General features: G+C 41.5%; 1 protein-coding gene across 1 annotated transcript in view; it reads right to left on the bottom strand.

The window, feature by feature from the left end:
- Positions 1 to 22923, bottom strand: part of RASGRP3 (RAS guanyl releasing protein 3) — an 89490-nt gene extending 66567 nt beyond the window's left edge. The window contains exon 1 of the mRNA XM_053589549.1: positions 22557 to 22923. The gene's annotated coding sequence lies outside the window, so the exon portion shown is untranslated. The remainder of the gene's footprint in view (positions 1 to 22556) is intronic.
- Between the last annotated feature and the right edge of the window lie 586 nt (positions 22924 to 23509).

The raw sequence follows: 23509 nt of genomic DNA, 5'->3' as shown, positions 1-23509 counted from the left end.
GATGTCACCTAACTCCTTTTTTTTTTTTTTTAATGCCTCCACCCAACAGTCTGCTTGGCAATCACCCTCTCACTTTTCAAGACTTCTCTACCCTCCTGACTCTTTCTTCTAGGTAGATCTTAGAACTCAATATATGACTTCCTTTAGGTTTTGTGTACTTTACGTTACCAAACGGTTATGTCAGTATCTTCAGTAGTTACAGGGTTGTTATAAGAATTAAATACATTAATAACAGGCAAAGCGCCTAGGAACTGGCACAGAGTGTATTGTCAATGAGTGTTAGCTACTATTATTATTTTCCTGGTAAGTGACCGAAAAGTGCCCTCTTCCCAAGGGATAAAATGATTCCTATTTCTGTCATTTCTCTCAAATTCATAAGCCACATGTGTTTTACCTACACGTACCCATTTTACAGAGAAAGAAAGGAAGGGAGCAAAGGGAAGAAAGGACAGAGGGAGGGAGGGGAAAAGCAGCATAAACTAGAAATCTGTGTCATGAATACGAGAACTAGTTTAACTCTCATTTCTACTGTGACTTAGTCCATGTTTTCCTAAATGAAAATTCTATAATCTGATTCTTACTTTGTATTATTCATTATTTTGTCAGTTTAAAACTAGCTGTCTCTAGACGTACAACCCAACCCATTCAATTATATTTTTATTGCTCATTTTCAATCTAAAAAAAATTTTTAGAATGATCAGCTCCCAGCAAGCTGAAACTCCTGGGGTCAAGTGATTGTCTTTGCCTCAACCTCCCAAGTAGCTGAGACTACAGGTGCCCACCACAACACCAGCTCTTTTTAGAGATGAGGTCTCACTCTTGATCAGGCTGGTGTCAAACTCTGAGCTCAAGCAATCCACCCGCCTCAGCATCCCAGAGTGCTGCACTTGGCCTACAATATAATTTATTAAGCACAAAGGAAAAGTACTCAGGGAACTATAAAGATATGTATCTGCCCCAAACAGGTTCAAGACCAGGAGCTGTTAGTAGACACATACAGATATGCCATAATATCCGCACCAATGAGTCTTGAACAGGATCCAAGCCTTGACGTTGCATTCCTTCTTACGTGAATGGAAAGAAATGGATGTTGGGTTATTAATATCCCTAAAACAACTCTTGGGAGTGGATGTTACACAAAAATATTTCCACCAAAAGTTTTGCTGAGAGATCTACTCATCATAATAAGGATGCTGAAGAGCTGAAATAGTAAATGAAACCAAGCTGAGCCCTAAAATTAAAAGGAAAACCTCATAGGCTTCTGTGGTAATTTGGGGAGATTTCACAAGTCTGCAAGTTCTCACCCTTTTATCTCACCACAATGTCTCATTTCCAGTGGTTTCTTTTCAATACTTACTTCTAACGTCTAGTCCAGAAAACAAAGCACGTGTTTATTTACTTAATTATCATTGCACTCTTTAACTATGAATCACAAACACTTGAAATTGTTCACCAAACATTTAGATTAAAAGATACTTCCTCAACACAAATTGTTTATCATGTTATTAAAATACAGATAAAAATGTTTAAATCTCTCATTAATTTATGGCCACATACTTGGATTTAGGTGAAAAAGACAAAAAGCTACCGTAAAAAACTCAATGACTAGGAAAAAAATAACACTGAGACATCTGATGCCGTATCTGTACTCGAAAAATCAACAGATGCACAAGACCCAAAATGTGCTACTTTTGTGCGCCCAAAGCAATGGGCTAGGAGTCCAGGTTTTATAAAAAGGTATCGTTGTGGTTGTTTTCAAGCATTATAGCTTCTTTTCCAAAATCTAATTTTGCTTTTGGATAAACAAGTCTTTTCTTCAATAATATGCTGTCTACAAAGTGCCAAACATGTATTTTTTTTTTAAACTAGAAAATTCCTTATGCCATCCAGATATAGCCAAATCTCCATATTTTTGTTGTAACATGGGCCCTGGCTGAATCCCTCCCATGAATTCTTTATTGAGGACCATATTCACAGCAAGATGACTATAAATGCCATATGGTTGACACCAGCAGTATCTCACACAGCTGTGCTTATGGATCCTAAAACAAAATCATGCTTTCTATAATAACCCAAGAACTCTGGCTCTGATACCGTAGCAGTGAAATATAGGAACATAGTGCCTGGCCAAACATTATAAATATTGTTCTCAAATGCCTTTCTCTTTTTACATATTTCTTCTCATCTGAGAAAGCTTAAAGATATACAAATAATAAACACGAGGCTCAGTTTTTCCTCTGAAACTGAAGATGGTACAAGCTCGTAAGTTCTATCTTACTCAGTATCCACAAGTTACAAAATGATAACCTCTTGGACCGATGGAGCCCCAGGATGTATGTTTGTGTTTGGCCCATACAGGACTGGCTCTCTCTGTATAGGCCAAGTTTCAGAAAGTTTGAATTAATTGCAAAAGTATACAAATGTGAACTTCTGCTTCTGGAAAAATCAGATCTGCCAATTTTAGAGCTGCATTCACACGAGGAAACATTTGGGTGGAAATGAGCAGCAAGCGGCTCCCAGTTCCCCAAAGTCCCTCCTACCCCCAACTTTGTCTCCCTAAACTGAGACCAAGTGACATTACCATTTATCACCCCACATGCACCTTTTCTCTTTTAGTAGATTTAAGAGAAACACAAACTAATACTTATCCCAAGTAGAGAGAGAATTTTTCTTCTCCCTAATCCACTTCACTCTTTATGTCATTATGTCTTCTTGGACCTGCAGACATTTGCATTTGCAAGCCCCTACCTCAGACTCCTGGGGCTGTGTGCTGGCATCCCAGATCTAAAAGCTAAGGAGAAGCCTTTCATAATCTGAAGGATGATGAGGCAGCTACTATGCTTACTTAAACCTTCTGACATAATGTTTACTCAAAAGGCAAGTTCGAATTGCAAGCCAAATACCACCTCTTGCTTGAGCTTCGTGCTGACATATTATTTGTTTCTACTTATCCTCAAACAGCTAGCTTACCTTTGAGTTTTGCAATTTCTTCAGAATAGCTGAAAATGTTAACAAATGGAAAAACATACCATGCTCATGGCTGGGAAGAATCAACATTGTTAAAATGTCCATACTACCCAAAGCAATACACAATTTTAATGCAATCCCTATTAAAACTCCACTGTCATACTTTAAAGATCTTGAAAAAATAATACTTCATTTTATATGGAATCAGAAAAAACCTTGAATAGCCAAGACATTACTCAGAAATAAAAACAAAGCAGAAGGAATCACGCTAACAGATCTCAGACTATACTATAAATCAATAGTGATCAAAACAGCATGGTACTGGCACAAAAACAGAAGATTAGATGTCTGGAACAGAATAGAGAACCAAGAGATAAATCCAGCTACTTACCGTTATCTGATGTTTGACAAGCCAATTAACAACATTCAGTGGGGAAAAGATTCTCTATTTAACAAATGGTGCTGGGTGAACTGGCTGGGAACCTGTAGAAGACTGAAATTGGACCCACACCTTTCACCATTAACTAAGATAGACTCTCACTGGATTAAAGATTTAAACTTAAGACATGAAACTATAAAAATACTAGAAGAGAGTACAGGGAAAACCCTTGATGGAATCGGTCTGGGCGAGTATTTTATGAGGAGGACCCCCTGGGCAATTGAAGCAGCTTCAAAAATACACTACTGGGAACTGTTCAAACTAAAAAGCTTCTGCACAGCCAAGAACACAGTAAGTAAAGCAAGCAAACAGCCCTCAGAATGGGAGAAGATATTTGCAGGTTATGTTTCCGACAAAGGTTTAATAACCAGAATTCACAAAGAACTCAAACGTATAAAGAAAAGAACAAATGATCCCATAGTAGGCTGGGCAAGGGACTTGAAGAGAAACTTCTCTGAAGAAGACAGGTGCACAGCCTACAGATATCTGAAAAAATGCTCATCATCTTTAATCATCAGAGAAATGCAAATCAAAACTACTTTGAGATATCATCTAACTCCAGTAAGATTAGCCCATATCACAAAATCCCAAGACCAGAGATGTTGGCGTGGATCTGGAGAAAAGGGAACACTTCTACACTGCTGGTGGGAATGCAAATTAATACATTCCTTTTGGAAAGATGTTTGGAGAACACTTAGAGATCTAAAAGTACATCTGCCATTCAATCCTATAATTCCTCTACTAGGTATATACCCAGAAGACCAAAAATCACATTATAATAAAGATATCTGTACCAGAATGTTTATTGCAGCCCAATTCATAATTGCTAAGTCATGGAAAAAGCCCACGTGCTCATCAATCCATGAATGGATTAATAAATTGTGGTATATGTACACCATGGAATATTATGCAGCCTTAAAGAAAGATGGAGACTTTACCTCTTTCATGTTTACATGGATGGAGCTGGAACATATTCTTCTTAGCAAAGTATCTCAAGAATGGAATAAAAAGTATCCAATGTACTTAGCCCTACTATGAAACTAACTTATGGCTTTCACATGAAAGCTATAACCCAGTTATAACCTAAGAATAGGGGGAAGGGGAAGAGGGAGGGGAGGGAGTGGGGAGGATGGGCGGAGGGAGGGTGATTGGTGGGATTATACCTGCGGTGCATCTTACAAGGGTATATGTGAAACTTAGTACATGTAGAATATAAATGTCTTAACACAATAACTAAGAAAATGCCAGGAAGGCTGTGTTAACCAGTGTGATGAAAATGTGTCAAACGGTCTATAAAACCAGTGTACGGTATCCCATGGTTGCATTAATGTACACAGCTATGATTTAATAATTAAAAAAAAAAGAAATGTTCTCGTAATCAACTAATAATTAAAAAAAAAAAGAAAAGTTCTCATAATCAACAAGATAGGGGTTCATTAATGATTTCCAAAAACATGGGACTTGGTGTCAATGCTCCCTTAACACTTTACTTTGCAGATTCTGGAAAGATTCAGAGAAAATAGAATGTGCATTTGGGCTACCTAAAAAAATAAAAAAATACATAGACCTACTCACGCTTAGAGGCAAACATCTCAGAGTCTACACACCACAGTGAGTATGTAGTTTCATTCTCTCCCACTTCCTCTCTATGTTGCTTAGAATTTGTTGACTGCAAGTCACAGCTCATTTCTCCAAGTCAGACTCAAGTAAATGGCAGAGATTCATCACTGTGGACTTTTCAGGATAATTTCCTGTAGGATAACTTCCAGCACGAGTCCCTTGTATAAGGAGTGACTACACAAATTGATCTGGTATTCTTCTTTGGTTGTTGTTTATTATTCTAAAAAGAGAACCTAGAAACCAGGCAAGGGTTATTTACTGGACAGTGCAGCTGGGAGAATGTGTCCCCCAACACCTGTTTCATCATCTTGCTTGTTCCTGTCTTCTGATAGTGTTTTTAGTCTAAGGAAGACAAAGAGGTTGTGGTAATAGAAGAAATAGGGAAATTTTCCACCTTTCAAGGGGACCTTTTATTTAGTTACCAGTTTGACTATTTCATTCTATAAAGGAGAACCTCAAGGTCAAATGATAACAGGATTTGCCAAAATTTAAACATGAGCTAGTGAATTAGAGGAAAATATTCCATTACAGTGAGCTTCCATAGAATCCAGACACATAGTGGGGTCTCTGGGACATAAAAAGTTCATGGAACAAAAGACTGATATTGAACGAATGCACCTGCTTAAAAAAGATGTGAGTTTTCTGACACACAGCCACCTTTTTACAATTTGGGTATGACTGATGGCCATGGAATTTTTGCTTACTGGTTGGATTTCAAGGAAATTTAGCTCTTTAATTTTGCAAATATTATTCCAACTTAAGCATCTCTCCTTGTCAAAATAATCATCTAAAATTTATTTTAGACTTCTAACATGATAGTGCGGATTTTAATTAAAAGCTATGGCTGGTTGATGCTGAGCGTCTGGGGCAGTGCTGGGTATCTCTGAGATGGGTGAAGAGGAGGTGTGGATTTAAGCTGGAGAACTCAAAATGGAGTCTTGGAACTCAAAATGGGTCATGGCACAAACCACTGGTACTCGGGCTTTGACAATTGAGTCTCTTTTTACTCCTGTCACATCCAATTCCACAGATTTTGCTGATTACCTCCAGCCACTCAAACTTTGGCTTTTCTTTTTAATTCTTCCAGGAAAGACCTTCAAGTTCTCCCCTTCCGCCAGTCCAAACTCACTCTGACAGCACCACTCGATGTTGGGAGACTGCCCTTGCTCTACCAGGTTTTGGAATAAATAGCCTGCAAATTGCAGCTCACATTATCCTTGTACCCAAATGCTACTAGATATTAGACAGTGGCTGCTTTCTCAAGAGGGACAAGGATGAAAGTGAATGGAATTTTTTGGAGTGAATGCTTCTCTCATTTCCAGGGGTTTGTTTAAGGCTCAGGTCACTCCAATCTTAACTGTGGGGAAATATGGTTCCCTACTTTACAAAATAAGATTATCACATCTAGGAGGATTCCTACCTTATTAAACACTTGAAAGAAAATTGGAAGAGGCCCCTGGGTTCAGACAGATGACCTGCCCAGTGACACCTCTATAGAAGAGGGGCCCGCCCGTCACCAGAACAAGCCCCTCCTGTGTGGTCTCCACCCTTCACCTGCTGTGTGTTCACAAAACCCAGAGCAGGGAGAGCCAAGCACAGTATGGCTGCCCCTACTAATGTGTGCTGAGGCTCCCATATGCCCCACCCACAGGGGGGCAGAATGTTCTAGATGCAGAACATTTGATCGTTGGGGAGTTCTCTTATCCCTCTGTCCCTTCCATGGACCAGTGACCATTGAGCACAGCTACCTTAGGGGCAGAGCAGTTTCTAAAAAATACCAAAGATGAGATAGCTGAAACCACAGAAACTTATTTCTCTGGTTTGGCGTTCAGCTCAGTGGTTAGGGCACCAGCCATATATATATACCAGAGCCGGTGGGTTCGAACCCAGCCTAGCCTGCTAACCAAACAAATAACAACAACAACAAAAAAAAAAAATAGCTGGGCATTGTGGCAGGTGCCTGTAGTCCCAGGTACTTGGGAGCTGAGGCAAGAGAACTGCTTGAGCCCAAGAGTTTAAGGTTGCTGTGAGCTATGATGGTAAAGCACTCTACAGAGGGTGAAAAAGTGGACTCTGACGAAGGAAGGAAGGAAGGAAGGAAGGAAGGAAGGAAGGAAGGAAGGAAGGAAGGAAGGAAGGAAGGAAGGAAGGAAGGAAGGAAGGAAGGAAGGAAGGAAGGAAGGAAGGAAGGAAGGAAGGAAGGAAGGAAGGAAGGAAGGAAGGAAGGAAGGAAGGAAGGAAGGAAGGAAGGAAGGAAGGAAGGAAGGAAGGAAGGAAGGAAGGAAGGAAGGAAGGAAGGAAGGAAGGAAGGAAGGAAGGAAGGAAGGAAGGAAGGAAGGAAGGAAGGAAGGAAGGAAGGAAGGAAGGAAGGAAGGAAGGAAGGAAGGAAGGAAGGAAGGAAGGAAGGAAGGAAGGAAGGAAGGAAGGAAGGAAGGAAGGAAGGAAGGAAGGAAGGAAGGAAGGAAGGAAGGAAGGAAGGAAGGAAGGAAGGAAGGAAGGAAGGAAGGAAGGAAGGAAGGAAGGAAGGAAAGAAAGTTCATTCTCACAGTTCTAGAAGCCGAGAAGTCCCTAGTGAGTGTTTTCTCTTTGTTCTCACATTTTAGAAAGAGAGAGAAAGAGAGAGCACTCTGGGGTCTCTTCTGATGAGGACACCAGCCCTTGTGGATTAGAGCCCCACCTTTGTGACCTTGTTTAACCTTAATTACCCTCAAACAGTCACATTGGAGTTTAGGGCTTCAATATGTGAATTCTATAGGGACAAACTTCAGTCCATAGCTAGGTTCTTAACCAAGAATCAGATATCTATAAAATCCCAACATAAAATGTGGAATTTTGTGTGTTTGCGCCCACAGATTCCTTGCAGTTTTTTTTTTTTTTGGCCGGGGCTGGGTTTGAACCCACCACCTCTGGCATATGGGACCGGCGCCCTACTCACTGAGCCACAGGCACCGCCCCCTTTCAGTTTGTTTGTTTTTTACAATGAAGGAAGACAAAGGGAAATTGGCATTCCTGTGCTTCTACCATCTGACGTCCTTCTTTTATACCTTAAAACAAATAGACTTGCACAGTACAAAAGGGTGGGGTGGGGTGGGGTGGGGAAGACAACCTTCCTTGCTGCTGTTCAGTATCACAAAAACTTAAGATTGAAATTTTAACCTCCTCCCAAGAATCCATGAGCAACCGCAAAGTGAACACTCATTTCAGAAAAAATAAGGTTTTCTTTTTTGCAGAGGTGTCTGTCACCCTGCCAAGGCCTAGATGGTGTTCCTTACTCCTCCCTGTGAAGTTGCTTCTTTTGCTACTTTGTTCACCTCAGTTACCCTTCAGCACCTTGGCCAGAAACCAGAACGTCCTCTGTGCTCTGGCCCCAGCCAGGGACTTCTGTGCTGTGCTGCCCACCAGCCTCCCACGGCGTCTCCAACAGGAGGATGCCGAGGCTGCACAGAAAATTATATCATGTAGCCAGTTACCAAAAACACCACCCAGTGCTATCCTTGCCGATAAGACTTAGAACAGGGAAGACGGATGACACTCTGTTGACTCACAAACCCTAAGAGCTCTAACATCAGTGCAGCACGGTCCTCAGACGAAGGGAATCGACAGGATGTGTCATCTCTGCACCATCTCAAATGTGGTCTCGTACAAATTTAATGTCTTTCTGCAAAGGATATTAAAAAACAATTCTCTAACTTTGTCATATAAAATAATTTTGGAGACTGGGCATAGTAGCTCAAGACCAGCCTGAGCAGCATAACAAGATCCCGTCTCTACAAAAAATAGCCAGGCATGATGGCACGTCCCTATAGTCTCACAACTCAGGAGATGGGCAGAAGGAGCTCTGGAGCCCAAGAGTTTAAGGTTGAAGTGAGCTGTGATGACACCATGGCACAGGAGCCTGGGTGCCAGAGCGAGAGCATGTCTCGTAAATAAATAAATAAATAAATAAATACATTTTTAAAGATTAAAGATAAACTTTGGCAAAAATGACTTAATAGCATTATTTCTCAGTTATAAATGAATAAATTGGAATACAAAGAAATTAAGTACATTTCTAATTGATTCATCAATCCATTAATTAACAAGCATGTATTAAGAATTAAAAATTCTCTTTTTTATCCTTTTTTTTCTGGATGATGCTTAAATGTTATCTTTTTACTATAACTAAAAATGTGACTCTGACAGCAAAAGCATCCAATTCTTATCTGTTCAGGGTGAAAAAAAGTATCCGTTTTAGGCCCCACATCAAAATAGTCTTTTAATGATTCAACAAACATGCCCCTACCCTCCCTATATGCCAGGACCTGGGTGAGTTTAATGAGGGAAACCAACATCAAACAAGGAGACAGACAAATTGATAAATAAATAATAATACATGTTATAAAAGCTATGGAAGAAAACCCACCATAGCAGGCTAAGACAGAGAATGGCAGAAAGGATGATTTTAGCTGGGTGGTCAAGAAGTACCTCTTTGTAGAGGTGATAATGCAGCCAAAAGCTGAAAGTTGGAGACTGAAGCAGTCTGGATGGGAGGAAACACAGAGGTGGAAAAACTAGCTGGACCATGATTCCACTTACTAACGTGAAGAAGGCAGGTCGGATGGAGGGAGAGGGTTTATGGGAAGAAATCTACAGTTGTGCTTGAGATGTCTTAACACTCAGAGGCCTGGCAAACTCCCAAGGGTGGGTCTCCAGTTGCAGCTATTCATACAAATCTGGAGCTCCAGGGAGGAATATGGGATATAATTTATAATTGGAAGAACAGCATTTATAGGAATGGTTTACATTGCTCAGGAAGAAAGTGTAAGAGAGCAGGTAAGAGGGCCCATCCTTGAGTCTTGGGATTCCAACATTGGGAGGTCAGGAAGAGGAGCAGCAGCAGAGCATCTTGAGAAGGTGTGGTCAGAGAGGGAGGAGGAAAGCTTCAGAGCAGGCTGGGCCGTGAGGCCAGGGGAGGACACGTCCATGTTAGTGCAAACCGCCAGGCATGATGAACACTACTGAGGTGTCAAACAGGGAAAAAATAGGAAACCGTCTGCCTTTGAAAAATCTGCCACGAGGAGGTCACTGGTGACCTTGACAAGGACAGCGTCCCTGGGTCTGTGGGCAGAAGCTGGGTGGCAAAGAAGGACAGCATGTGTAGACTATGAGCTTAAAAATTGTGTCTGGGATTGGAAGTGAAGAAAAATGGGCAGAGGCTGTGGGAAGCAGAGGGCATTTTTATAAGATGAGAGTGACTGAAGCACATGGGCCTACACACTGATGCAGATCATCTGGCGGAGAATGAAGCCAGAAACCCAGAAGGAAGAGAGGATGACCACAGGGCGGCGGATGGGCACCAGCTGTGACACGAGTGGCGAAAGAAGAGGACGTAGTTACAAACACCGATTATAACTATAATTAGGAAGAGAAGCAGGAAGGGGAGGGACCTACATCAGAGAGACAGAGTCCTCAGATTGGCAGCAAGACAGTCTGCTTTCTGGTGGCCTCGGTTCTCCTTCCTGAGTTTTTAAAGAAGAGGAAAACAGGAAGTAGAGAAATGAACTCTCCAGTCCCGAGATGAACTATCCTGGGACTTAAGACCTACAGATCCTTTGATCTGCTCTGAGCAACACTGTGGCCCTCACTACTTTGAATATTTTTCTGCTAACTATCAGTCCCCTCACTTGGACACCAGACAGGACTGCCAACCTATGTTGTGAGCCACTGCACGTGGCTTCTCGTGGATCTGGTGAAGGACTGGTCATTTGACATCTCATGTTCACCCTGAAGCTGACGCAGCAGTATTCCATCAAGATCATCACCACGGTAGTTACAAGAAGAAAGTCCTGTGTAACTCATGTCCTGTGTTCTGAAGGCAATTAGAATGAGATTTTTCACTGATTCACGTTGACCAGGGTTTCTCCACTGTGCTACTACTGATATTTTCAGCTGGATAATTCTATTGTAGGTGAGCGTCCTGTGTAGGGTAGGATGTTACCCTTTTGTCGGAGCGTCCTTGGCCTCTACCCACTAGATGCCAGTAATACTCCATCCCCCTCCCAGTGGGAGCTGCCAAAAATCTCTCCAGACTTTGCTGAATGTCCTTTGGAAGTCAAAATCACTTTCAGTTGAGAGCTACTGATACAGACTAGGGTGGTAAAACCAGAATACAAACTAACAAAATCTACACCTGAAATAGTTTCCAGTAATAGAATGGCTGCTTTTTGTATAGGTAAATGTCCTGCTATTTGACTGAATTTTTCAGTTTCCATATGAATACTAGACATCTCCATCAACAGTAAACATACAAACAAACACACCTTTTAATTCTTGAACCAACCAGCAAGATTTAGCATGTCAGAATTTGGCATAATGAGAACATTTTAAAGCTTTCTAGGTCCAAACTTATTCCCCACCTGACTCACTGGCATATTTTGGCCCTTGTTTTACTAATGCATTGATCTTTTTCAGTTTTATTTTATTTTTACTTTTTATCATGAGCTGCTTTAATTCCCTTTAGAGAGTCAGGGGATAAATAAGGGCACAGATGGTTTTGTTTGTTTGTTTGTTTGTGTCAGTGTATGAATAGAATTCTTTTTTGTGAGAACATTTTACCTCCCTTACCATTGTCCAACTATATGCACTCATGGAGCAATTTCATGATGACTCTGCACAGAATGCATCACTTTTTCACTAATAAATCATCTATGCTGCATTATTACTCTGCAGAATTGTTGGAGGCAGCAATGAGAAATTATTAGAAGTGATTTGTTCTACTGCCAGCTCTGTCACTTACTGGCAAAAAGCTTATGTTTCCAGGTGTCAGTTTCCGCTCATTCAAATTCAATGACATTTTATAGGGAGGCTTTGCCAGGCCAATCCCTGACTGCCCCTCAAAGGCTGTTTTGTAGCGGGGGTGTGACTGCTTTGAGAATTAAGAAGTTCTCAGTTTCTTGTTTTCATAAATAAAATCAGCCATGTAGTGTACTAATCGTCCTTGAATCACAGCCTTTCCTTTTGAGAAAATAAATGTACAAGTTTAATCTCTCTTGTGTAAAATATAAATTCTGCATAAACAAATATTAAACTCTGGCTAACGACATGTATGATGATGAAGTGTTCAGGAATGAAGTTTACAGCTGTCTGCCACTTATTCTGGAAAAAATAAGATGAGCCAATGGAAGATAGAGAAACGGATAAATAAATAAATACGTTTAAAAAATAGTAAATTGCTACTTGTAGAAAGGTATTCATTGTATAAATCTTTCAGCTTTTTTGTTTGTTTGAACATTTTCATCATATAACGGAGAGGGCGTTCTTTTCATTGTTTTTAATTTTCCCCTTTCAAACCTCTGGGGGTTGGAGTTTGGTGAATAAGTCATGTTCATTAGGCTTCATGGTTAATAGCTACTAATCAGACGTAAACTGAAAAGATCCGTTTTCAGTCTGTCCTTGAGCAATCTTCTGCCCCTTCAACATTTTAGATGCTGTTCTCTGCATATTTTCTAAGTATTGTTAAGACTTCCTTAAGGTGGAGCATCACAATTACTCCAAATGCTTCAAGTCTTAAAGTTTTGTTTTGCTTTAAGAGACAGTCTCTCCGCTGCACAGGCTGTCCTTGCACTCCTGGGCTCATGCAATCCTCCTGCTTCAGCCTTCCAAGCAGCTGGGGCTTCAGGCACAAATTGCAAAGTTTTGTTTTAGGGTAATAGGATTAGGGTAATATGTTTGGATTTTGTATACATTGAACCAAGCTAAACTGCTTTTCAAGGAATCTCTATACTGTATCAGTTAGTGGCATATTTATATGCTGATTATCCAAATTAAAAAACCTCAAATCTTCTTCTGTTCCCTCATCTCCTGCTCCCCCATATATAACTGATCTTTAAAATTTTTCTGAAAATTCTTCCATGCTCTTCATTACCACTGCCCTGGTTCAAACTCCAGAGGGAGTCTTCTTTTGGTCTTTAGTATTTTTTTTTCTCTCTAACCTGTCCTCCTCATTGCTTTCAGAGTTTTATTTTCAGAACGCAAATATATGCATATCATTCCTTTACTTGAAAAGCTGCAATAACAAAGAATTAGTTATTTTAGATGTATTAATGATATTGTAGACTTTTTTTTGAGACAGAGTCTCACTATGTCGCCCTGGGTAGAGTGCTGTGCCATCACAGCTCACAGCAACCTCAAACTCCTGGGCTTAGGCCATTCTCTTGCCTCAGCCTCCCAAGTAGCTGGGACTTCAAGTACCTGCCACAACACCTGGGTATTTTTTTGTTTTAGTTGTCATTGATGTTTAGCTGGCCTGGGCTGGATTCGAATCCGCCAGCCTTGGTGTATGTGGCTAGCACGGTAACCACTGGGCTACGGGCGCCGAGTCATATTGTGGACTTTTTAAGAGAACTTATATTTTAGAAACGCATACTAAAATGTTTATATATGGAACTATAAAATATATGGTATTTGCTCCAAAACTAAGATGAGAAGAAGACAACATGGGTGGGATATAAATGAAACAAGATTGACCATGAATTAAAAATTGTTAACTTTGGATAACAAATAAATGAGGGCTCATTACACTCCCTTGTCTAACTTCAAATATATATATTTGAAATTTTCCATAATAAAAAGGATTATTTTAACTTTAAATAGTTCTCAAAAATGTCTAAGTCAGTGGTATTCAACCTGTGGGTCACGACCCCTTTGGGGGTCAAATGGCCCTTGCACAGGGGTCGCCTAAGACCATCGGAAAAAACATTTTTGCACACATGAAGTAGCAATGAAAATAATTTTATGGTTGGGGGTCACCACAACATGAGGAACTGTATTAAAGGGTCACGGCATTAGTAAGGTTGAGAACCACTGGTCTAAGTGCTTCAGCAGAGCAAACATTACCCTTAACCATCTGAAACCATCTTGTCTTTAATCCTTTACTCCCTCCTTCAACATACATCCTATGATCCAGCGCTTTCAAGTCAAATGTTACTCCTGGTATAGACTCTTTCAAAATATAGTAGGGCATAGTCATTGTCTTGAACCATGACTACTTATCCTTTTATACCCAATTCAAATGTCAGGACCCTAGGGAATCTTTCCTGACTCATCATGAGATACTTAGTTATCTCCATTTCCTGGATTCCCATTGAACTTTGTATAACCCTCTTTTATAGGATGTATAATTGTGTATTTTAAGATGATTACTATAATAATTTTTTACAATATTGATTCACTTAACCAAGGTAGTAATATCCAGTAAGGTAAAGTCTATATTACTCATGTTTGTGTGGCATCCAGTGCAAAAGCATATGTTTAAATATACAAATGAAATTATTTTATATGATTCATTTCATTTTTATGTGAAAATATATTAGGGAGTTTTAGTCTATTACTTTTGTTGCTAAATGTAAATTCTGGCTTCTTTTAATACATAAGGGGACCTATAAACTAGACTGTATTCACTGAGGTTCTGAGTAAAATTTCTAAACCTAGAAATTAAAGCTGAAAAGAATTTTCCAAAAATACTAGCTTCTCATCCACAACTTTGATGTGAGATAATGTTCCACATAGTTGCAAATTTTATGCATGACACAAGCCTCACTCATCCTTGCAGCCGAAAACCATAGACCATTAATTTTTATATAATAATACCAAAGCTAAAGTCAACCTGAGTCCTTGCAAATTCCAAAGATAGGTTGAAAGTGGTATTTCTTCTAAAACATAAAGAATTAAAATAGCATGAGATACATTATACTGCTTCTGCTTCAAGGTGTCCGTGCCCCTTTTATCTATTTATAATCGTGGCCCCAGAAAACATTCGTGTGTGTTTTTTCGTTTGTTTTTTAAGACAGAGTCTCACTCTGTCCCCTGGGTAGAGTGTGGTGGCATCATCATAGCTCATAGCAACCTCAAACTCTTGGGCTCAGCCTCCTGAGTAGCTGGAACTATAAGCACCTGCCATGATTCCTGGCTAGTTTTTCTATTTTTAGTAGAGACAGGGTCTCACTCTTGCTCTGTCTGGTCTTGAACTCCTGAGTTCAAGCAATCCACCCTCTGTGGCCTCCCAGAGTGCTAGGATTACAGGAGTGAGCCACCACACCTGGCCTCCAGAAAACATTTTATGGGAGTGAATCTGATCACCCCTCTTGGTGCCAATATTGTCACTTTTTGTAAAAATTAGATATAAGGTAAAGCAAACTATCCCTGCTGGTTAGTCAGCTTGTCTTTTGTAATAACCATCACCACCTGAGCTGGTATAATAATTTCTGAGTGTTGTCAGAGGCTTGGCTCTGCAGAAGACCCTGCCAAGGGGGCAGAGCAGCAAAGTTAAGAGAACAGCTCAGTAATCAAAACTGACCGAGTTCTGGGGAGTAACTAAGAAGAGACCACAGAGTGCAATCACGAATCCACAGAATCCTGGGACACTTCTTTGTCGTCCAGCATCCTTCTAATAGAAATGGGTGTCCATTGGGTATGACATAACATCAGTCACAAGACAAGAATAGCAGAATCCCGATCCCACAGAATAGGTGCCCTTTCCACACAGAGCATCAGTTTGTGGCATAGACAGAGACGATGTGGTTGAATAAAAAAAAAAAAATGCTTGTTTTCAGGCAGACTAGGGCCATACCCTTGGTTTGTGACCTTGGGCAAGATACACGACCTCTCTAAAACTTACTTTTCTCTTCTGCAAGAGTGTTGACAGCAATGTCTACCTCTGAGTGATGTGAAAATAAACATCATTTAATTTCACCTCTCAGTATCAGACACAGTTTGAATGTTTACTACAAAAGGAAAATAGAGATTCATCTCAGAACCAAGAGTGGGGACAGAAATGGATGACAGAGAGATCTGTAGCACCACCACTCAGATTGGGCACTTTCCTTGTCATAAAAAAATAATGATCTCTAAAACATCCTGTCAACTCATATGATTTTGAGTGGCAAGCATTCCATGCATAAATGAAATACTTTCTACTTTTAAAAAACAGAACTGAAAGCTAAGCAGAATCCAAAGTTCAGTCAAACTGAACTCATGATATGAGTTTTCCAGAACTTTGGCAATTATACTCAGTTCTTCAATTTAAAATTGTTTAAAATTCTTGAGTAGTTTATGAGTTCCAGAAACCTATGTTGAGACTTGAAGAAATTCATCCTTTACGGTCACAAGTGAGGTGTTCAAGTGTTGTACAAAAGATCATTCATCCTTTCTAACTCTTTGATTCTAGGTCTAGAGAGTTCTGCAAAATCAACTCATGTATGTAAATTCCTAGGAAGGAATCCCTTCTGGTACTTTCCCAAAGTTAATTAAAACTCCAAGGAAACTTGGTTCAGCCTGGTTTGAATTGTTGGATGGAAGGGAAATTTTTACTTTCTCAAAACCAAAGAGAGAAGTGACTAAGCCAGTTTTATAAAAGAAATTGCAGACTGATTCCATGACAATGGATGGCCCCTTTTACCTAAGTTTTTCTCCAGCCCATTGCTCCTGCTTTTGGCCAATTCATTACTTATTAAGGTTCCTACCACAGTACAAACACCTCAGAAAGGAAAAAGAGAAGTAACTAAAATCACACACACTCAAATGCACTTCTCTGTGATTTTTGAAACAATTAAGAATGGAAAAGTAGTGACTAATACAAAGTTCTGGGATTAGATATGAATTTAATTTTTTCCATGTTTTTTCTACTCATTCTTAGTTCTCTGTCAATGATTGTAGCTGGGACATGTTCAAAGGTGAAACTCTGAGACCACTTATGATACTGAAGCAAATCAATGACAAGGGGCTTAGAACTTCTTGTGGCACAGAGACAGGTGCACATAAACCAACACTAAGTTAAGTGTAAAGATGGGGCAGCTTTTGGCAAATAGAGAATCCTTCAGAAGATGAAATCACTAATCTATTCAAAAAGACACTTAAAAGATGTTGGGACATCTGCAGCCACGTAAAGTCATTTATGCATTGAGTTGAATTCTCCACTTATGATAGGGGCACTGAGGTTTATACTAGCTTATATTCTACGGACTGTTATCAGGGAAGGTAGGCTTATAACTCACTATTTCATTTTCTTTTCTTTTCTTTCTAATTTTCTTTCTCTTTTGTCCTCTTGGAAGATGCAGAAAGCTCTGATTATTACAGTAGTCACTAAAGAAAAATGTTCTTTGAGTCAGCTCGTTAGGTCTGGTAAAAGGTAAGCAGGTGGCAGGGAAGGGCTAAGGGCAGAGAATGGGAACCAATTGTAGCTGAGAAGCAAAAAGCAGCTAAGGACTGCTCCCTGGTTGGAACACACAGCGAGGGGCCCCCAGTGACCTAAACTGACCTGAGGCTCATTACCATAACATCAACATTGTACATTTTGCACAGCCCATCCTACCCCCAGTTCTTCTGGAAGGTTGAAGACACATGCCTAATAAGGAGTTTGCTATGTAATCTCAACCTGCCAATCACCCCAAACAATGGGAAACAGCAGCCAATCCCGGGGAGGGGGAGAAGGTGGGATAAACTAGTGAACGTATGAAGGGTGGGAAGAGACTCTGGAGTCTCTTCTCCACTCTCGGAGGAGGACCCATCTCCCTCTGTGAGACATAGTTGTGCTTCGCTTTACTTTTGCTCTGCACCAAATGTGTATATATGTTACTGCTTTGTATTTGGGATCACTCCATCATCAGCCGGACACCACTGCTCATTATGCTTCAGCACGAGGAGCTAAAAACCAGGGACCATCTGCATTCCAGGTGGACCTGGCAAGTTCATTAATTAAAAGTTTGGGGGGTATTTTCTAAATTCAAAGAAGGCTACCTTTCACATGCATTCTCTAAAAAAGTTACTTTGGGAAGAAATACCATGGTAGCTCTTATTGTCACAAAGCTGCTCCCCCGCCTCTGAGCACCAGCCATTACAACGTGCAGGAGCACCTCAGGTTCGTCAGGCACCCTGCACTTGCCAGAATCCTAATAATGCTGTTGTACAATCAACTGGCTGCCCTAACAGAACATTGACTAAGAAGGAAGAGTCTCAGTTATTCTAGTAAGCTAAGATGTTCTCAGATGTGGGCAGATAACTGTACAGAGGGAAGTGATCACAGTGGGCACTATGCCTGGTGGTCAGAGTGCACTATTCCTCCATGGGAATAAAGGCACTATGCCCAGGCATAACTTTCAAAAATGCTGATGGTTTTGCTGGGAAAGGAGAGTGCGCGCTGAAGAGCATACTAGCTTTTTCGTATCTCAGAAAACAACCAACCAACCAAACAACCAGAAGAAAAATGGTCCTGAGTTTCTTTAAAACAGAGCAAATACTATGGCGTCTCTGTCTGTGACTAAGCTGACCCTGTTCCCAAAGTTAAATGTCCACAGACTTTGGATATATCATCCATCTGCATGAAATGGTACCACATATCAATCATGCATTTGCCCTTTGCTTCGCAGAAGATAATGAAACAAGTTACATCACTTCTTATCACAAAGGATAACACTACAGCTCATGTGTAAGTGCATGGCCATGAAATAGTTGAAGTTTATTTTTCTCTAGAAGACAGCGTAAACTAAGGGGGAAAGCCTGGCATTTAGAGTCAGTAGGCTGGTGACATAGCTGAGCTCTGTCAGTTAGTTACTTGTCTCATGAGCATGGACAAGTCACCCACTTCCCCTCATGGTCTGTTTTCTCTCTGTAAACAATGGCAATAGTCCCCTCCCTCTTTCACACAACTGTGCCAGAGAATAAGAAGGTGTCTTATGCAGGTAGCCACAAATGCAGGGGCTCATCTTCTCAGGACCAAAGATGGGCTCAAGGATCAAAGCACAGCACCTCTCCATCCCCTGTTTCAGTAGTCACATGAAACAGCAGAAAACCCAAGAGTTCAAATCCCACAGAGCAGTGGAAACAGGACACGCAAAAGTTAATGCCACTGGGTGTAAATGGGCGATCCTTACAGAGAGAGAGGGGATCAGAGCGTTAACTCTGTGGAAACAGGTGTCTTAGGAACCCGCAATCTGACAAAAACAAAGAAATAAACAAAACAAGCACTATATCAAAGCCTTTGTTTCTGTATCATACAAGGTCCCAAGAAATGAATGGAGCATTTTGTTTTGCTTCAAACCACCTCTAGAGTCTGGCACAATCCTGAGTGTTCTTTGTGTGTCCCCACATAACACCCGTAGACATGGCAGTTTCCATAGGAATAAGCAGTTCTGGCAGGAATCAGAGGTAACTCCCAGTGGCTCTGGTTTAGCAGACTGCATGGCTGACCACTATTGAGTTGGGCTTAGTTTTAGAGGCAGCAAGCAGGTGGAATTAAAGATGAAAAGGTCCCTTTTCTTGCTATAAATAGCTTGATCTTCAAAATGCATAATCTTGTATCAACCTTGCAAAAACATTGGTAACTTTCTCAGGGACAGTCACTCTGGGACAGTCACTGTGGCCTGCTTGCTTAGTTCCCTGTGATTTAACCGAGTGATGCAACCCCTCACCCCCATTCTTGTATATTTCCCAGTGCTTTTTCTCTTTGTCCCCAACCCCAATTTTGACATTTAACCAAGAGGAGGAACATGGAAAGCCAAACGCCATTTGTGAAAGGATTCAAGAAGTAGGTTTTTGTGAAGGCCCTATCTGTCTGATGACCCAGAAAGGCCACAGGTTCATGGCCCACAAGCTAGAGAGCCAGTGTTGAGATATACAAGAGGCTGGAGTGGGGGAAGGGGAGAAGTATGACTGGGGACAAATGGCAGGGCAAAGAAAGGCACACCTGCCTTCCGTCTCCACTCTCAGCCAGGCCTGCCCTCCACGCCCAGAGCTCAGGACAATGGAAACAGAATGGTAGATCACAGCATTTGTATTCGTAAACAACCTACTAGGACAGCAAGCTCCCAGGAGGAGCCACAACCATGGGGCTGATGGAAGCTTTATCAGCATTAAGCCAGCTATTTGGGGTGGGGTCTGGGAAGAGCAGCCATTCTCCAAAGGAAAGGAGGGACAGGAAAAACGGAGGAAAAGGCCAGATAGGGCCTGAGAGCTGTGTGCGATGGATTAATAGCAAAGCTCTTAGTTGCTGTTCTTACCAATGTGAGAGCCATCATCAAACTATTTTCAAAGAGAAAAACACGCTGCCAGTCAGTGAGCACGGGCTTGGACTGTCGCAAGGGGAAACCTAGCCCTTCCTGGACTGGGAGGGCCATTACACACACTGTGCGTCTAATCTGAGTGTGCTGGAAATTCTCTCATTTGCATTTCATGCTTTCAAGTTCAAATGTGCGGGATTCGCACAGGAGTTCCACTTTTATTTTTCAATGTGGGTGAGTTCTGGAGTCAGATCCAGGTGTCACTCCTGCCTGTGTGGTATGGCCAAGTGGCTAAGGGGTTTCTGAGCCTCAGTTTCTCCATCTATAATATAAAACTGGGATAATATTGTACAGGGTGGCCATAAAGTTCGTGTGCAATTTAAAATGGCACAGGGACTGTATGGCCATCCCATATACCACACAGCGTTGTGACAAGTCTGAAAATAAATGCACTTGCTCAGCCCATCATCTGTCATAGTAAGTGCACCATCAGCATAAACTCTAATTGTTAGCACTAATATTAGGATAGTAATGGCAGCAGAAGCCTGGAGCTCTCTCTTCTGGCTGGGCACTGTGACCGAGATAAATTCGCTACAGTTTCCTCATCTCTGAAATGAAGACCTTAAATTGTGCACCCTGTAATTTCTATCCAGATCTAAAAGTCTTTGACTCGATAAATGTACCATCTGCATAAATAATTACATTTATTATTTTGCTACTCAGATTTTGAAAAGTCAAGGTATCATGTTTTTTTTCAAAATAATCTGTGGATTTCAAAAACTCAGCAGTTAGATTAATTCAAAGGATGCATCTGACTCCCATTGAGACATTCCAGTTTATGGGGGGAGGCTCTATTATTCCAGAGACACAATTTCACTGGACAGTTCTTTTCCACCATCAACCTGTGTAAAGAGTGGAACTATACCAGGAACAAACTCCCTGTAGAACAGCCCAGGAAGACACCCAGCCCCCTGCAGTCAGACAGGGAAGTCACAGGCCACAGGTTGACCCAAGGACCTCACACAAGTGGTCAGTGAAGTGTATTTTTTCTCATTGGCCACTCCAGGTTTTGTGATGTCTTCTACATTTTAAGGATAAGAAAAGAGAGAACTTCTTGATGCCAACCAGACAGGGCATCTGAAGCTGCTGTCATCAGAAATCTTTGGCTGGTGTGGTACTCAAGGCAAGATCAACCGTGTTGAAGGATACTCTACACAGAGCCTACGTGGGGTCATCTCCCTGCAGAGGCAGCACGCCCTGGGTAATCTTCAATCCATTCTCACATGCAACAGGGGCAGCAAGGGTGGGGACAGAGCAATGTCCCCTGTGCCAGGAGGCAGAAGGTGCAAGTAAATCGTACAACTTGAGCCTGTGTGGTAACCCATCATTCGCATGGGAAAACACGCACACTCCAGAGTGTCCTAGGCTCATCCCGAGCAAAACAACTGTTTGGTAAGACTTCAAATCAAAACAACCACTCTCTGCCCCTCCTCTCTACTATCCAGGCAATCCAGAAAAAGGAACCTGTTTGGCCTGTCACATTCAGAGGTTTACATCATCGACTCAGGGTTCTGCCCTCTCTCTTTTCCCCTTTTCCTTCCCTCTCTATCTGGTGACTACCACAGAAGGACAAAAGTCCCTGAACAGCAGCTCCGTTCCAGTGTGGTGTCTGCTTTGCTGCTCTCCCAAGAGCAAGCTCCATTATTGCTGCGTGAACCAGAGGACGAGCAGGTCTCTCAGTTACTGGGGTGCAAGGCCCCCAGAAATGATAATCAGCCGTAAGTAGCACCTTCATAATCCATGTCACAAGCAAGAAAGAGGAGACTTTCAGCATCACAAAAACACTAAAATAAGGAAGACCAGAGGCAACTAAAAGTTTAAAGTGATGAAAGTGGATTATCCCACTGAAGGAAAGAGCTATAAAATACAGTTTTCCTTCAATGAATTGAAAAGCAGGCCTGAAATTTTCATATGTTCTCTAATCTAAATCTAAATCCTATTTTGTCAGTTTTCTATATTGCAGACTGTTATACATAGTTAAATGAGATATTCTTCAACATCGACAAGTCAGCCAAACAGTAAATTCACAAGTTATTTCCAACAACTATGTGTTCAAGTTTCACTGGTAAAACAGATTCAGATCCAATCTAGTCATCAACTCATTTCTATGAATTCTCTACTTCAGAACCTGAATCATGGCTGTGAATCTAAATACCATGGACTATAAAACTCTGAAGCACTGGAAATGGACTCACTGTTTCCCAGACAGGAATCAAGCAAGATATGCCCCATTCATTCTCAAAATTAGAAGACAACGTAGCTGAAAAGAACAGGTCCTAAAATAGTCGGTAAAAACACAAATGGATTTTAACAGATACAAATAAAAGATCTCCTTCTATAGTGCAGAAGGTGACCAAAGTCAAACTAAAAAGTTATTGGTGGCTTGCAGCACACACAGACACACACACACACACACAGAGGAAAGCTCTCCAGTTACTTACTGGGGTGGTTTTGTCCGGTATTTTTCACATCAGCCCTCTGCCTGTCCAGCTGCCAAGTGCCGGAGCACGCCGAGAGCAGCTGTTTCCTTCAAGCTGAGGCTCTGTGTCTTAACCAGTCACATGCACCTCCTGATAAATACTGCCGCAGTGCCAGGAGGTCAGAAACTGAAGATCATTATTCTCCTCACTTGCAAACCTTCTCATAACCCCCCGGGATGGCTCGGCCATTTCATTAGCAGGCAGAGCAGTACATTCCACAATTTGTTTTCTTTTAGCAACAAAGGCCCAACAGCTGATAAGTCACACTGGAGGGCAGGTCACTGCAAGTGGAAAGTTAATCATGTTTGCAAGGGGGTGGGGGTGGGGCGGGGAGCCTGGCAGGCTCCGTGCTGTCTCCGCTCACCCAAGTTTTCACTGGGGCTCTTGAACAGCAAGGAAAAGAGCCACCGCCCCACACAGCAGGTGGAAGTTGGTCTAGATTCCAGGTGCCCCCACCACCAGCACATCAGTCTGCTCAGGTTGCATTTTCTCAGAATCTCGGGTTCCTGTTAGTCGGAGGAGCCATCAGACTAAGTGGACTGACCCAAGGAAAGAAGACCCTAACTAACTGTCTGAGAATGTTTAGTTTTAATTTCACAGGCCAGGGCTGCTAAGCCAAGTGATGTTGATGGGTGAATGTGAGAGGGCTTCATGAAGGATATCAAAGGCAACTTTATATAATTAGCCAGTAGATATGATTCCAGGTGCTGAAGGCCAGCCTTGTGCAGGGTTATCTTGGATTGTGTCAACATTTAGGGGCTCAGAGCAGTTGAGACTATCAGCAAGTGCAAGTGGAAACATAAATTATCTCCAAAGTTTCCAGCACACTTCACAGAAAAACTGCTGCTCCCTCTGGTGTGCCAGGAAGTTGGACCGATCTGCCATTCTCCACGCTGCTGACAGAGGTGGCAGAT

The sequence above is a fragment of the Nycticebus coucang genome, chromosome 4 (assembly GCF_027406575.1).
Source record: "Nycticebus coucang isolate mNycCou1 chromosome 4, mNycCou1.pri, whole genome shotgun sequence".
NCBI lineage: Eukaryota > Metazoa > Chordata > Mammalia > Primates > Lorisidae > Nycticebus > Nycticebus coucang.
Note: the sequence above shows the minus strand (reverse complement) of the source record. Positions and strands in the feature narration are given on the sequence as shown.